Below are 16044 nucleotides of genomic sequence, written 5' to 3' on the forward strand. Positions count from 1 at the left end.
TTCTAAAATACCGAATTGGTAAATTTTGGTATTTTAGAATCGGTAAATGATATTCACCTACATCTGGCCCAAGTTTTATATCAAAGAAAGTCTAAACAGTTGTCTTGATAAAGATGGCGGTATAATACATCCATCGAAAAGCTTTGACGCCTAGTAAAGCACACAATCTGTGAAAGGGGCTGTGGCCAATGAGTATTTGACAAAATCCAAAAATACCAGGTAAAAAATAAGGTTGAATGAAATGTGCAGAATGCTTGACGATTAGATAATACAATCTGGTCCAAAGGATATTGTTTCCTCAACAACTAAAAATATGAGACAGACTGCAGATGTGGAGTATGCTAATATACTAATATATTAAAATACACCAGAGTAAGAATTATATGTAAGAAGCAGAGACAGTTCATACTGGTCACATGGTAAGCACTGTCTTCTCATATAATGAGTCTCCTGCTTGTGTAATGTGACATCATTTTAAAAGTTGCAAACACATAGTGTGCCTCATGCCAACATTGTGGGAGTGCACTCAGTTTAACTCAGAAATGCTTAATTTGTATAAAAGCAAGAGATGACTCTTAGTAGCATAGAGAAATTGTAACATCAAGGTTCAAACTTACCACAATGTCAATCAGTGTTAAATAAACTGGAATCAGTTGAAAAAACAATTTCACATAATGCTGGATTTTAAAAGACATGAACGCTCTGCAAAAACAGCAGAATACTTTTGCAACAAAATCTCAATGTCAGGAAAGGACTAGTCAATGGAGCAATGGGGAATGTGATATATTTCATCACATATCCCAATAAAGCAGAGCCCAGTGCATTTTTATATCATTTGACCATATCAAAGAAGGCAACAAAATTGGCAGGTGCACTGCTAGATTTCTGTTGGTAAAAGACATATATGTCAGAAGACAACAGCTTCCTCCATGTTTGGCCTATCCTGTCAACATTCATAAATCTAAAGGATTAAGGATTAAGGAGCACGGGCATCATTGAAAATACCGGTCTCAAAGGGGCAGATTCTGCGAATCTGCCCTTTTACAACCAGTATTTTTGCATTTGTGATGCATCAACCCAAATGCAATTTCGCAATTAAGGAAATCGCTAATTTTTGAGATTCCCTTAATTGTGAATCCAGTTAGAGAATCGCAAATTGCGATCCCCTAAATGCGATGCATTATGCAACCGCAACTTGCATTTTCACAATTTAGACTCGCAAATTACCATCAACTTGAAGTTGATGGTAATTTGCAATTCCTTTGAAAAATGCGAATACATGTATTTTTCAAAGTGCCTTGTGGTGCACACACATGCGTGTGCACCAAAAGTGCATATCTATCATTATTGGGGGTGCATCAGGGTGCCCTTTTGGCCCCCTTGCACCCTTCAAATTGCATGCACAATTTGCGAGTAGCTTTTTGGTACTCGCAAATTGCGCATGCAATCCCATTCATTCCTAGAGGCCTCTAGGCCCGTAGGAATGAATGGGAAGCCATTCCTTAACTGCAAATTGCAATTTGTGAGTCGCAATAGAGGAATGTGTAGGAATCACAATTTTTGGGGGGTTCCTACATGCATAAGGAATTGCGATTCCTTAAGAATCGCAATTTAGGAATCACAATTCCTTACTTTGATGCATGTCACCCTAAGTCTGGATTTAACTATGATAACTGTAGGATAAACAGATTTTAAAGAAGGAATCTCTTATGTTGCTTTATCAAGGGTTTCGTCACTATCAGGAATACGCTATCTTCTATTTGAAGATGGTAAAGTGATTGCTGACCCATCATATGTAAAATAATGCAATTGTTTGAGAGGGCTGTATGCTACTCATCTGTGTCTATATCTCATTGTTAAAAAAAACATGGAAATTATAGGAAGCATAAAAGTGCTGAAGGTTTAGATAAAACAAAACTTTCAAAAGTAAGTAAAGCATCTACAAAAGTTTAAAAAATTATGAAAAATGATCAAATGCAGGATGTGGTAGGTTTTTAATTTTCAAACAATTCAGGTGTACCCTGTTATTGTAATTTAGTTGTCAATGTTCAATTCCACTCACCTAGTTGAAAACACTAAACAAAACAAAGACAAAGATTTGTGCTAAGCTCTGTCAACTTTATTCAATTCAGTACAAGCTCAAAAGCATGTGTGTTCTTCAACCAATGCTATACGTGATATGGGTGACCACTGTTCTGTTGTTATAGACTTGAGTTTAATTCTCAAAAGGATGCTCAAAAATTTCTAATAAAAGTGCTAAAGTTGCTAGAAAATTAGGAAATCCCAATGAATGAATTATTTACAGTCAGCTATTCATGGAATCATAAATTTCATGGAATCATAAATGTATTAATTCTTCCGATTCAAGCAGAACAGACACTGATTCAGAATGATGTGTGTACCTTACTGCACCAGATTGCAGGTCATTCCTTTTTGAAAAACTATTTGTTAAAGCTTTGCAGAATAACTCATGTCCAGACTGTACAGCAGAAGTGCTGTCTACATCAGTTGTAAGTTAGACTTCAAAAATCTTGTTCTCATGCTACAAAGTTGTAGAACAGATGGCAGTAAAATAAATACTGATATCACCAACTTTAAAGAAGTCAGATAATAATTCATTTATAGGAAAATGTACACTACTTTTGTCATCATTTTCCATCTCATTAACTCGGGTACCTACACTACAAAGTTCCTAAATAATTCATGTGGCTGGACTGAATGTAATGACAAGTCTTGCATTAAAGCAAATGTTACAGAGGAAACTTCCAAACTCTTACCTCATATTTTTGGAACCAAATTTCTAGTAAATATGATGTTTAGAGTATTTTATGTATATTTAAACAGGCACAAAGTGTGAAAGTTCATGTTCAACATCATTATATGGCCTTGCAAGGAAATGACCATTTCAAGGCTGAACTTCTTTTCAATACAACTAAGGACGTTTGTACAGGATAATTGATATATATGAACATGCAGATGATAAACTTATATTACTTCTGGAATTGGTGTATGTTAGTGCCTAAAATTAAAATAATGAGTGACTGGCAGAGATGTCCAGTAACTTCTCTTTGCTATTCTAATGTGACATACACTGAAAATATGCTTTTTTCAAAATCTTAATGATTTGCTTTTCTCTATAGTTCAATGATGGTCTTCATTTTTGTGATTTAATCTCACTACATACACCATTTGGTTTCTTATGTAATACATATCATTAGAATATATTCATTATAAATGCCAAATATGAGAACATTAAAAACATTTTTTGTTACTTTACTAATTGTGAGACGTTAGCCTGGCATATGATGTCCACTAGTTCTAGTGGGCACCTTGCACCAGTCCAATCGACCCTTATTGATGGTGGTTGTAAAGTCAACCTTATAGAAAGCTATCCTAGTGGTAGCATGAACCAGCAGTCATCAGGCTAAGACTTCAGTGGGCGAGTTAAGCAAGTTGTTTTACCAATTATAATCCCTTGAGTGCCAAATGAAAGGACACCAAACAAGGTATATATCAAATATATATGTATTTAATCTAAACACAACCCCTCTGCCCTCTTTATGAGGTCAGAGGTAAAAATACAATACAAGTCACACAATTAATATACGATAAGTTGCACGGTATACGTCATGCCCTAGGGGCCTCACAAACCATATACTAAAATAGTGGTATAAGAACCACGAGAGACGTAGAAAGCAGGCCTGGGGCCTGTGGAATCGCTGGGGCTACTCTAAACAACCAAAGGTTAGGAAGTAGGAGGCCCACGGGAGACGCGTGCAGTGTCTAAACACAGACGCGGGTTACCATTGACTTTCTATGGTGATCGTAAGAGTTACAAATATACAATTTAAGGACACTTCCGAATGGACTAGGATGCAACTCTTTTAAACTAGGGCACTTTGAGAGCCAAGACCCACGGGAGCATTGGAGTACTCGTGTTACCTCACCCAGGGAAGCCGGGTGCATAGGTGTCTTTTCGTGTCGGGTTTCGTCGTCGTTTTCTATGGAGAGCTGCAAAGAAGTGCTGCAGGCGACCAGAGCAAGAGTGTCCGGGTGGATCGAAGGGTGGATCGAAGATCTGAAGAACCTGAAAGCAGAAGGGACAGAGTCTGGGTCACTAGCCAGTGACCAGGAAGGAACCAGGAAGGAACTAGGCGATGTCGTATGATTTCAGGTGAAAAACTCAAAATTGTCTCTTCAGCCACGAGGTTCAGGAGGCATTGGCGATAACCAGGCACTGGATTCAAACTGTCCACCAATAGATCTAGTTGACTGCAGTGTTGGTATCCGGATTGGACCTAACAAGCCTTGGCAACCACAACCCACGCAGGATGTCAAGATTTGCTCTGTTGCAGACCATCAAAATCTGTGGTGCTTCTCCTTTGCAGGGAAGCTGAAGCAAGCCTGAAGCAACCAGGAAAGCAAGTTTGTTGTAAAGAAAAGTGTTCAGGGGGCTCTCTAGCCAACAGGCAAGGAACCGGGAAGATGCATCAAGCTCAAATGCAAAAGTGGGGTCCAGGGAACACTCGTGGAGTGTGGAGGCCTGGGCTTCGGTGCAAATGGTGCTCGGGGCTGGGGCTTCAAGCACCCTAAAGCACAACTTCAAGATACCTCGTAGAAGGAGTGCAGTTTGCAAAATGCAGGATGTCCAGGAGTTCCGGTCCCACGTCTCTCGTGTCCGCCACATGTCTCAGCTTTGCTGTGGGTGTGGGTCGAGGTCAGAGATGTCTGGAAGTCAATTGTCCTGTGTCGCAGAATCTTCAAGATACAGCGGGAGCCTCAAAAGTGCAGGCTGGCAAGTTGCTATTGGTGCCTGTTTGAACATGGAGGTCACTCCTTGACCACAAGGGAGATGTCTTCCATCTTCCAGTCGAAATGGAATGTTGAAGGTCCAGGATTCTGAATCAAAGTTTCATCCAGGGTAATCTAAAGTCCTAGGTACACAGCTCCTATACTTATACTAAGGTTGTGGGCTGGACTACCTGGCAAGGTCCCTCCTAAGGGTGGACCTGGGAAGGGGTGGTTACACCCCTTTCCCGTTGTCCAGTTTCGCACCAGAGCTGAGGCTGAGTGCCTCAGCAACTGGTTTGAACCGGGCAATGCTTGGAGCACCTTGTGTGCCCCAGGCAGTGTCTGGAAAGCATTCACTGAATGCAGCCCTCCCTGCCCCAATACACTACAAGCCTGTCTGGGGAGGTGCTGGCACCTCCCTGGACAGGAAACCTATTGTCCAAGCCTCCCCTGCCGGAGTTTTGTCCAGCAGCAGGAGGTCAGGCTCGTGTCTGTGGCAGCAGAATCCATTTTGTGATGCTGAGGCTCTGTTTAACTTTAACCGGGTTTAACAGTAACTACATGTCTTCTCCCTCTAGAAGGGTGGAATGCTATCCCCCCCCACCAGGACTGGCAGGGGGGTAGTATTCCAAAGTGTTTGACACCTTATACAACATGTTTTGATAAAGCCAAACCAAAGTTAGCCACGAGGATTGTAATGCACTTAAGAGTATATGCTATGGCTATATCAGAGAACAGCTATAAGGAGATGGTTCCGAAAGCTGCAGAGGGGCTCAGCTCATGCTAGGGCTCCCTCTCACATAAAACCAAGCACTCTGCCTCCATAGGAGTAGCTTATAGATGTATATGTGTCTATATATATATATATATATATATATATATATATATATATATATATATATATATATATATATATTCACTGAAAAAAACATGGGTTATAGACCATATATAGTTAGGAATTAGCATTTACAAAACCTTATTTTACTCACACAAAACCATTGAAATCCCACATATAGTTAGTTGCACTAACTATATATCGCGCACACGCAATCCACTGCTGATGATGTCACATATTACATCATTCATGACATGGTCAGTGACATCACTGATGACATCACTGATGACATCTCAAATGACATCACTGATGACATCACTGATGACATCATCCAGTGACTGTGTGTTTCTGTAAAGTTTAAATATGTTTTACATATTGAAAAATGAGTAGATGTAGAAGTGTCTAAATAAAAGATTTAGTAGGTGCGTGACTGACTGTATGAGTGAGTGATTAAATGTGTCTCACTGAGTGCATGGGTTAGTGACTAAACTGTCTTAATTTGTGCATCATTATGTCTGTTGTTCTGTAAACTGCTGCATGTGTTGATCAGTAGCTATATGAGTAACTATATGGGTTATTGATTGATTGTCCAAGTATTTGTATGGGAGACTGAGTGTGTGTGTGGCTGGCTGGGAGATGTGTGACTCTGTGCAGATCAATGTGTTCTTGTATCAATGATTGTATAAGAGAGTAAGAATGTGTTTGTATATGTTTGAAAATGTAAGGTACTCTATGTTTAACTGTATAGATTAGAAAATGGAAGTGTGATTGATTCTTTACAGGACTGACTAGGTGTGTGAGTAACTCCATGGATGAGTGGCAGAGTGTGAGTGTCTGTATAGGTGTATGAGTGCATATGATAGTGTTGTAAAGATGAGTGATTGTATGTATGAAGGATTGTATAGGTGAATGAGTGAATGTGTGTGTAGACGTAGGAATCAGTGAGTGCATATGTAGTAACTAGTATTGGTGTGTCAATGGTTTAAAAAATTATATTCTGTATTTAACACTGGGTGTAACAGAGGTTAGATTAGATTGTGAGGAGGTGCATCGTATTATCACATGAATGATATCATCAGTGATGTGACCATTGATGTCAAATGACATGTCATCAGTGATGTCATCAGTGATGTCATTTGAGATGTCATCAGTGATGTCATCAGTGATGTCATTTGAGATGTTATCAGTGATGTCATTTGAGATGTCATCAGTGATGTCATTAGTGATGTCATTTGAGATGTCATCAGTGATGTCATCAGTGATGTCATTTGAGATGTCATCAGTGATGTCACTGACCATGTCATGAATGATGTAATATGTGACATAATCAGCAGTGGATTGCGTGTGCGCGGTATATAGTTAGTGCAACTAACTATATATGGAATTTCAATGGTTTTGTGTGAGTAAAATAAGGTTTTGTAAATGCTAATTCCTAACTATATATCGTCTATAACCCATGGTTTTTTCAGTGAATTTTCAAGGTTTTGTAAATGCTAATTCCTAACTATATATGGTCTATAACCTATGGTGTTTTCAGTGAATTTCAATGGTTTTTTATTAGCAAATATCAAAAGCTTTAAAATGTTAAGTACGTGGTAGGTAAAAACATTTTCGTGTTTATGCACGCTGATGTGCTTTGAACGCTGCCCCCCCCCTCTTTTCTTTTAGGAGTATTCTCTCTTTGCAGATAGTGAAGGGTAGGTAACGCAGGCCTTTGCCCCCTTTGTAATCCGTCGTGCCTGCTTCCCTCTCCATTTGATTGATTGTTATCCAAGCATTTACTGTTTTGGAATTGGTTCTCTTTGGTTCATTCTCTATTTACAAACAAGCACAGAGTCGCAATACTCTGTTTAGTCTTTGCAGATAGTGAAAAATCGTTAGAAAAAACAAAAGGAATCAAGCAAAATCAGTAGGCCACTAATGGGATCTCTTTTTGACCTCGCTAAAATAGAAACATTAGGAACAACCCCTCATGAGAAATATGAAACTAGTGAGAGGAACCGAGCTCGACGCCATGATGGCTGCAAGACAGCTCGGCTCCGCCGCCCACCCCGCCCAAAATAACGACAAACCCTATGCAAATATTATAAATATATACAACACACCAGCAAAGTAAGAGGGTAAAACATTTTATTAAATACCTATTTACATGGCAGCCTGCTGCAACATCGATCCAAATGCATGCCACCGTTCCCGGGATTTCTCCCCGACTACTCTGCGGCCTACGAGATGGAGAGGCCGGGGCGTTGACTAGGCGGGGCCTCCGGCCGCAACCACAGCACCAACGATCGCTGCTGACGGAGGGGAGCCTTGCCGGTGAGACCACTGATCTGAAGAACCGCTGCCTGCGGTGCCTCCCTGAGCCGCTTGACGGAGGCCCCCGAAGGGCGGTGTGGTGGCGCGGACTCGGAGGGGGCGCTTGGCTCCTGCTCCCTCCCCAAGTCTTGTTGCCCTGGTGTGGCCTAAGATTGCCCCCGACATAGGCGGCCGGCTCCCGGGGTCAGGCGGAACTTTTTGCCTTTTGGTGACTCTTCCATTCTGGACCTTGTCCCACAATCCGTTTGACCTGAAGAGACGTCCTGCGGTGCCCTGGTCCGACCATCACATATACCTGCGCCAGGAGACGGCGTGGGGTGCACTGGAAGGGAGAGGCGGCGCGAACGAGCCTCCCCCACCTCCCCAGGTGGAGGTTTCTCAGCTGCACCCCAGCGCTTCACTCGGCCAGCTGAATTGCGCCCGCTCTTGCGGCACAGTGCCTCGCTCGGCCAGCTGAGTTGCGCCTGCTCTTGCTATTACAACGTCTCACCCGCCATCCGGCTGAATTGCACCCACTCTTGCGGTACAGCGACAGGCGGCTGCCACGGAGCTCACGAAATGGCGGTCGGCTCCACAGACTTGGGCCTGGCCTGCAAGGATGGCTCTGGGCAACCCTGGAACTCGGACGCTTGACTGCTAGGGCATGGGCCCCATTCCCAAAAGCGTCCCCTCAGCCTTGAAGATTCTACAAGAGTCACCGGGGCCCCCGACTCCCGCAGACTTCCGGTGGGGAGCGACTGCCATGATTGCTCGCGGAATGGCCACAAGGTAGCCACGGGGTGCTCTCATGCTGACGTCAGCTTCAGTCTGAAACATCCAGAAACACTGTAGTATCGCGTTGTCGCGTAATGCGTCATATGACGTGCCGCGTTAGTGCACCTGGTGCGCGAAGCGAGGCGCGAAGCGCAGCTTCCTGGAAGCGATCCGGGGCGCGGCGCGGAGCGCGTAACGTAAGCATAACAGGTCATGTGACTTGTTAATAAAACTTTTCATTGGTTCATTTCACTTTTGGGTTCCTAATGATGTAAGGCTAGGCCATGTGACCTAAAAATAACACTTTTCATTGGTTTAGAACTATTTTTTGTCCCAAATGATGAAAACCCCTCCTTGTTTCCTCACTCTGACTTTCATCTTTGTGAGAGGAAGACCTTTTTTCATCACTTAGCAATGGCAAATGTTGTAGCTTCAGCTGGTGCATCCCCACCACCACCACCACCTCCTAGGAAGAGAGTACCACCTCCTCAGGTGGTGGTTGAGCAAGAGGTGCCCCCCCCCACCTTCTTGTTGCCTGATTCGGCCAGCTCAATCGATCAAGCATGAGACTCTGTTGTGATCTGAAGAACCGCTGCCTGCGGTGCCTCACAGAACCGCTTGACGGAGGCCCCCGAGGGGCGGTGTGGTGGCGCGGACTGGGAGGGGGCGCTTGGCTCCTGCCCCCTCCCCAAGTCTCGCTCGGCCAGCTGAGTTGCGCCCACTCTTGCGGCCTACGACATGGAGAGGCCGGGGCGTTGACTAGACGGGGCCTCCGGCCGCAACCACAGCGCCAACGATCGCTGCTGATGGAGGGGAGCCTTGCCGGTGAGAGCCACTGATCTGAAGAACCGCTGCCTGCGGTGCCTCCCTGAGACGCTTGACGGAGGCCCCCGAGGGGCGGTGTGGTGGCGCAGACTGGGAGGGGGCGCTTGGCTCCTGCCCCCTCCCCAAGTCTCGCTCGGCCAGCTGAGTTGCGCCCACTCTTGCGGCCTACGACATGGAGAGGCCGGGGCGTTGACTAGGCGGGGCCTCAGGCCGCAACCACAGCGCCAACGATCGCTGCTGACGGAGGGGAGCCTTGCCGGTGAGAGCCACTGATCTGAAGAACCGCTGCCTGCGGTGCCTCCCTGAGCCGCTTGACGGAGGCCCCCGAGGGGCGGTGTGGTGGCGCGGACTGGGAGGGGGCGCTTGGCTCCTGCCTCCTCCCCAAGTCTCGCTCGGCCAGCTGAGTTGCGCCCACTCTTGCGGCCTACGACATGGAGAGGCCGGGGCGTTGACTAGGCGGGGCCTCCGGCCGCAACCACAGCGCCAACGATCGCTGCTGACGGAGGGGAGCCTTGCCGGTGAGAGCCACTGATCTGAAGAACCGCTGCCTGCGGTGCCTCCCTGAGCCGCTTGACGGAGGCCCCCGAGGGGCGGTGTGGTGGCACGGACTCGGAGGGGGCGCTTGGCTCCTGCCCCCTCCCCAAGTCTTGTTGCCCTGGTGTGGCCTGAGATCGCCCCCGACATTGGCGGCCGGCTCACGGGGTCCGGCGGGACTTTTAGCCTTTTGGTGACTCTTCCTTTCTCCCCGACTACTCTGCGGCCTACGAGATGGAGAGGCCGGGGCGTTGACTAGGCGGGGCCTCCGGCCGCAACCACAGCGCCAACGATCGCTGCTGACGGAGGGGAGCCTTGCCGGTGAGAGCCACTGATCTGAAGAACCGCTGCCTGCGGTGCCTCCCTGAACCGCTTGACGGAGGCCCCCGAGGGGCGGTGTGGTGGCGCGGACTGGGAGGGGGCGCTTGGCTCCTGCCCCCTCCCCAAGTCTTGTTGCCCTGGTGTGGCCTGAGATCGCCCCCGACATAGGCGGCCGGCTCCCGGGGTCCGGCGGAACTTTTAGCCTTTTGGTGACTCTTCCATTCTGTACCTTGTCCCACAATCCGTTTGACCTGAAGACACGTCCTGCGGTGCCCTCACAATGCGGCCTGGTCCCTGAATGTGTGCAGGGGGACGGTATTGATTGGATCAAGATGGCGGCTTCACACAAAGCTGACTCAAGTGTTGCTGCTGATGCTATGCAGACAAAAACTGGTTTTCAGTTAATACATTCTTCAGGATTTTTCCATCCAAGGCTGGTTGAGAGTTTGTAGAACGATGGCTTCAGATTTTCAACATACTACTCTTCAACATTCTTCATAAATGTAACAATGTGAGACTCACTAGGAGAACGGCCGTTTATCTTTCCTTTCAAAATGCTGCCAACAATATTTTCTGAATGGAAGACACCATCTTGTAGCATAAAGGGCTGCGTCAAGGGTGGTATTGCCCAGAATGTCTTGTTTTCTAGTGCTCGTAATGACGAAGCCAGAACTGCCAAAAGGGATTCTGGTCCTGCCGCTACTTATTAGAGACATTGAACTATACTCTGGACCTGCCTGGCCTCGACCAAAATGGCGCCAGTATGGGAGCGACTTGCAACTCCTTATGACGTTCTAGTTACTTAGCCTTGACGTTATGGGGGATGTATGCGGTCTTTGTGCACATGGCGGGCAGGGAAGGGTACTGACTGGGAATACGGACAACCCTATTGATGTTGATTTTTCATTATTGATTATTGATTATTGTATTAATAAAGCTTCGAAGTAATGTTACCCATGATACTCGCCCATGGTATGCGTATGGACGATTTTATTGTAACTGATCCTGTTATACTTTCAATTAAAAAATCAACCTTCACTGATCCTGCAACCGTTTGTCACGTTTATTTTTTTCAATTAAATGGCTCGCTTGTTACATACTCCTATACCCCTGGCTTTTGAAAGACACCATCTTGTAGAATAAAGGGCTGCGTCAAGGGTGGTATTGCCCAGAATGTCTTGTTTTCTAGTGCTCGTAATGACGAAGCCAGAACTGCCGAAAGGGATTCTGGTCCTGCCGCTACTTATTGGAGACATTGAACTATACTCTGGACCTGCCTGGCCTCGACCAAAATGGCGCCAGTATGGGAGCGACTTGCAACTCCTTATGACGTTCTAGTTACTTAGCCTTGACGTTATGGGGGATGTATGCGGTCTTTGTGCACATGGCGGGCGGGAAAGGGTACTGACTAGTAATACGGACAACCCTATATACTTTCAATAATAAAATCAACCTTCACTGATCCTGCAACCGTTTGTCACGTTTATTTTTTTCAATTAAATGGCTCGCTTGTTACATACTCCTATACCCCTGGCTTTTGACCCTTTCCTACGCGCGGTCTGTACTACCGCCCTCGGGCGATCTATGTAATGAACAGACTACCATTGCCGAAACACAAGGGAATGCATCTCAGAGAGATAAGTCAAGTACGTGGTAGATAAAAACATTTTCGTGTTTATGCACGCTGATGTGCTTTGAACGCTGCCCCCCCCTCATCATTTAGATTACCACCGCCCATTGCACAAAAGCGTACCGGGCGCTCCCCACGCAAAAAGAACGATTTTTTTTTTTTGGCCCCGCGGGGCCCTTTTAAAGCCTCCACATCAAACCTAGGGGGTCAGGGAGGATCTACTATGCCCCCTTATGGTCATTTCCCCCTTTGTTTTGGCCTCCTCTTTTCTCTCGATCCTACCGAGAGACAAGATGGCGGCCGCTCCGGACTGTTTAGAATGTTGACAGACACCGGAGAGCCAATCAGCTTCGCTTCGCGAAGTTCCGTTACGCGTCAAGTACGCGAACCGGAGCGCTACCCGAAGCGCTGTTACAGATATATATATTTTTTTTAACGTTAATTTATCAAAATCCACTGGAGCTCATATATTGAGACCTAGCAAAGGCACATCGGGCTACCAGTCCCTACAATTTTGCCAAGTTTCGTGCAAATCCATTCAGCCGTTCGAGCTAAAAGTGAGGCCAACTGAAAATTTCAGCCAATTCCGTCCACAAACGCCAAAGTTATTAGACATAGAATTTTCAAAAATCCCATAGAGAAAAAATCCTAACTATATATACCTACTGGCGACCGCCAGTAGGTAATATATATATATATATATATATATATATATATATATATTGTACGATTTGGCTCAAAGTTATTTGTAATCCCATGGCGCTCCCATCACCGGTGCCGAACTGCCAAGCAGAGCCCTGCTTCAATTATATTCTCCAACTCCCTTAGAAAAGGGAAAAAGTTCGCACTCACAAAAGGGTTTGGTCCCAGTCTTTCCGTTTTATTTGTCAATGTTTCAGCATTTCAAATTTTTGTGATTTGGAATGCTGAAACATTGACAAATAAAACGGAAAGACTGGGACCAAACCCTTTTGTGAGTGCGAACTTTTTCCCTTTTCTAAGGGAGTTGGAGAATATATATATATATATATATATATATATATATATATATATATGTATATAGGTATACTATATCTAAGTAAGGGGTGATTACACCACCTTACCCAGGCTGTGTGAACAGATCTGTGGTATCAATTTGGAAGGCAAACCAGGGGTGGCACAATACATGCTGCAGCCCCTGGTAGGCCTAAGGTGCACCTATGCCCTGGGTACCTATGGTACACTATACAGGGGATCACAAGGGTGACCCAGTAACCAATCTGGTATGTACCTAAAGTGCATGGTATCAATTTAGAGAGAGAACAGCTGGGCTGTGGGTCAGATTGGCAGGCCCAAAGCCACACTAAAGTCGAAAAACCAGAGAATCACAGCAAAAAGTGGGGGTAACCATAGGAAGCAGACCCTACTCTTCTACACTAATAAGTTAATATAATATCTATGCTAGATACACAGCACCTGGACTCAACATTTCAAGTTTGCCAAAGTTACCAAACTTTTCATTTTCCCTACCTGGTCAGACTATTTGTGTCTAGCAGAGAAAAATGTAAGTCAGAACCTGTGCAGTAGAGTAAACCAGAGAGTTTAGTCTTCCATTCCCCAAAACTGACTATTACAATGGCTTCACAATGAATAGTGAGCAATTAGTGTACTCTTAAATTGAGCCAGGGACAATCAGGCTATGTGTCGTAGAATATTTTAATATTAATATTATTATTATTAATATTAATATTATTAATATTCATATTTATATTTAATATTTTAATAGATATCTAGTACATCCTTAACAAAAGTATAAGAGTTGGAAAAGGCCCTGGTCTAAGGGGCTACTAGTATCAGTGTTATGCTTCGAATTGTTTTTCTGCAGAAAGAGGTGTCTTATTGGATAACAATAATTTTGGCTGTAATGTAGGCACTCTTCTACCACGACACAGTGTTAAGTACAACAAGATACTAGAAATGAGCTATGTCTTAGTAGATTTGGTACATTTGTGCTGTCTCTTTACAATGATGCAATGTATGCTGTTTACAAGAACATCAACCACGTTTGCACCATGGTGCAAGGCTGTCAGTCTTACAGGCAACATTGTTATTGTGCAGAAAGGAATACCTCAATGGTTAAAAACAATGCTGCATCTAATGCAGATATTTTTCTTCGATGGAGCAAAGGTTCATACATTGCTACTTAGTAGGAGGCAGTGCTCCAGTGTATTAGGACTGTTAAAATATACCATGTCTTACTATATATATATATATATATATATCCAGCTCAAGTTCCTGCAGGTTCTGAGAGCACTCTCAGACGGGTGCGTGATGCGGTCGCAGGATCCGCATAATATTCCAGCTCACGGTTTCAAACACAGCTTCAACCAAAGAAACCACGCACTCCGGGGTAGCTCTTAAGATATTTAATTTCGCAACAGACGCGTTTCGGCGCTCCGCCTTTGTCAATGTTACAAACATTGATGGTCGGCGCCATGTTTTTAACAGCGTACACGTGATCATAGGCAAAACAAACAAGGGACTAGAATTCAAACTCCATATTGGATGTTGTTCATAGGGTTCATTGCATGTTCTCACAATACAAAGCGCAATAGCGTGTCTGCATGATTTATCCCATCTAAATGCTCACGATGATCTTGAGTATAAATGGAACAGAATTAATTTAACTTTGTAATGCGTAAAAATCAAATGCTCTCAATAGTGAAAGAGAAGCGCTAACAAAACAAAATGGATGGCGCTATGTTTAATGAGGCGTCACGGCATGAAGCCGTCAAAGGAATGTTCAAAAAACACAAGGAAGGAACAACACCACCCTCCAAAGCCAACCCGCCAAATAAATTGAGTGACCGACTAACCACTTTAGAAAGACTCTATGAAAGGGAAGTCAGAAAGTGGTGGGAGGCGACTAGCCTACAGCATTATTTTGATGAGCAGATGGTACCAAGGGGGCTTAGAGTATACACAGTCCCGTCGTATGAGAACCCCGATCCGCAATTATTAACGGATTGGGAGGAATTGACATCGCATTACTGTAAAGGCACTCTGGGTCTCCTGATAAAATATGCCTGGAGTGATCGTGAAAAGGCATTAATTGAGATAAAAACAATGGAGGAAGAATTGGCTAAAATGGAGGAGGACAAGGAAACGATTGATAACATGAGGACACAGATGAAAGTAAGACTTGGCAAATATGAACAAAAAATTTAAAACACGTAAACAAGAGAAATTTGATCGTGATCAAAGAGATTATTCCCAAGGCCGCATTCTCACGTTTGCCCGTAAATTCGATGCTCCAAGAAAAGAACTAAATAAGAAAAGTGGACAGGCATCGACACGAAGAGTAGAAACCTCAGAATCCAGTGCAACGGAGAATGATTCGGCAGATGATACATCTATGAGGGATAAAAGCCAAGCGATGACATCTAAGATGACACCTTTTCAGGACGAATTTCAGGTAATCCAACAGGCATGGCTACGGGGAGGCAAGAACAAACCCCCGGAGCGAGAAGAAGAAAAATGAGAAGAGGAGGCGGGGGCAGGAGGTGGAAGAGGTTGTGGAAGACCCAAGAGATCCAACTGGGTGAACAGGAAGAAATAAACACACCCAAAGATACAACAGAGGACATCACTGTAATAAATTTAACAACCAGAGTCCTCACTGCCACTGAAAATAGAGTACTAAGTCTAGGACTCAGTTTTTGCCCAACAAGTCACCTCGAATACACGCAAACGCGTATTGACCTGTTCAATTTCGTTAAAAAAATCAAATTGCACAAATACTTTAAAACAAGACCATCTGTGAAGAATCATACTGGAACACATATGAGGGCCACCGCCACTGATGCACTGAAAGGGAACGACTTATCATCTGTTGAGACCCTGCAAGGTCTTGCGCTTGAAGAATACATAAGCCAGCTCCCGTCGTCTACCGAGGATGAAGCAGCAAGCGCAGCAATCTTGGGGATTGACCAGGAAAGAGAGGAGAGCGGCTACAAACTAAGATCGCATTTTAACCCACAATTAACGTTAGATGCTATAG

Source organism: Lissotriton helveticus, chromosome 3_1 (genome assembly GCF_964261635.1).
Source record: "Lissotriton helveticus chromosome 3_1, aLisHel1.1, whole genome shotgun sequence".
In the NCBI taxonomy this organism is placed as follows: Eukaryota; Metazoa; Chordata; class Amphibia; order Caudata; family Salamandridae; genus Lissotriton; species Lissotriton helveticus.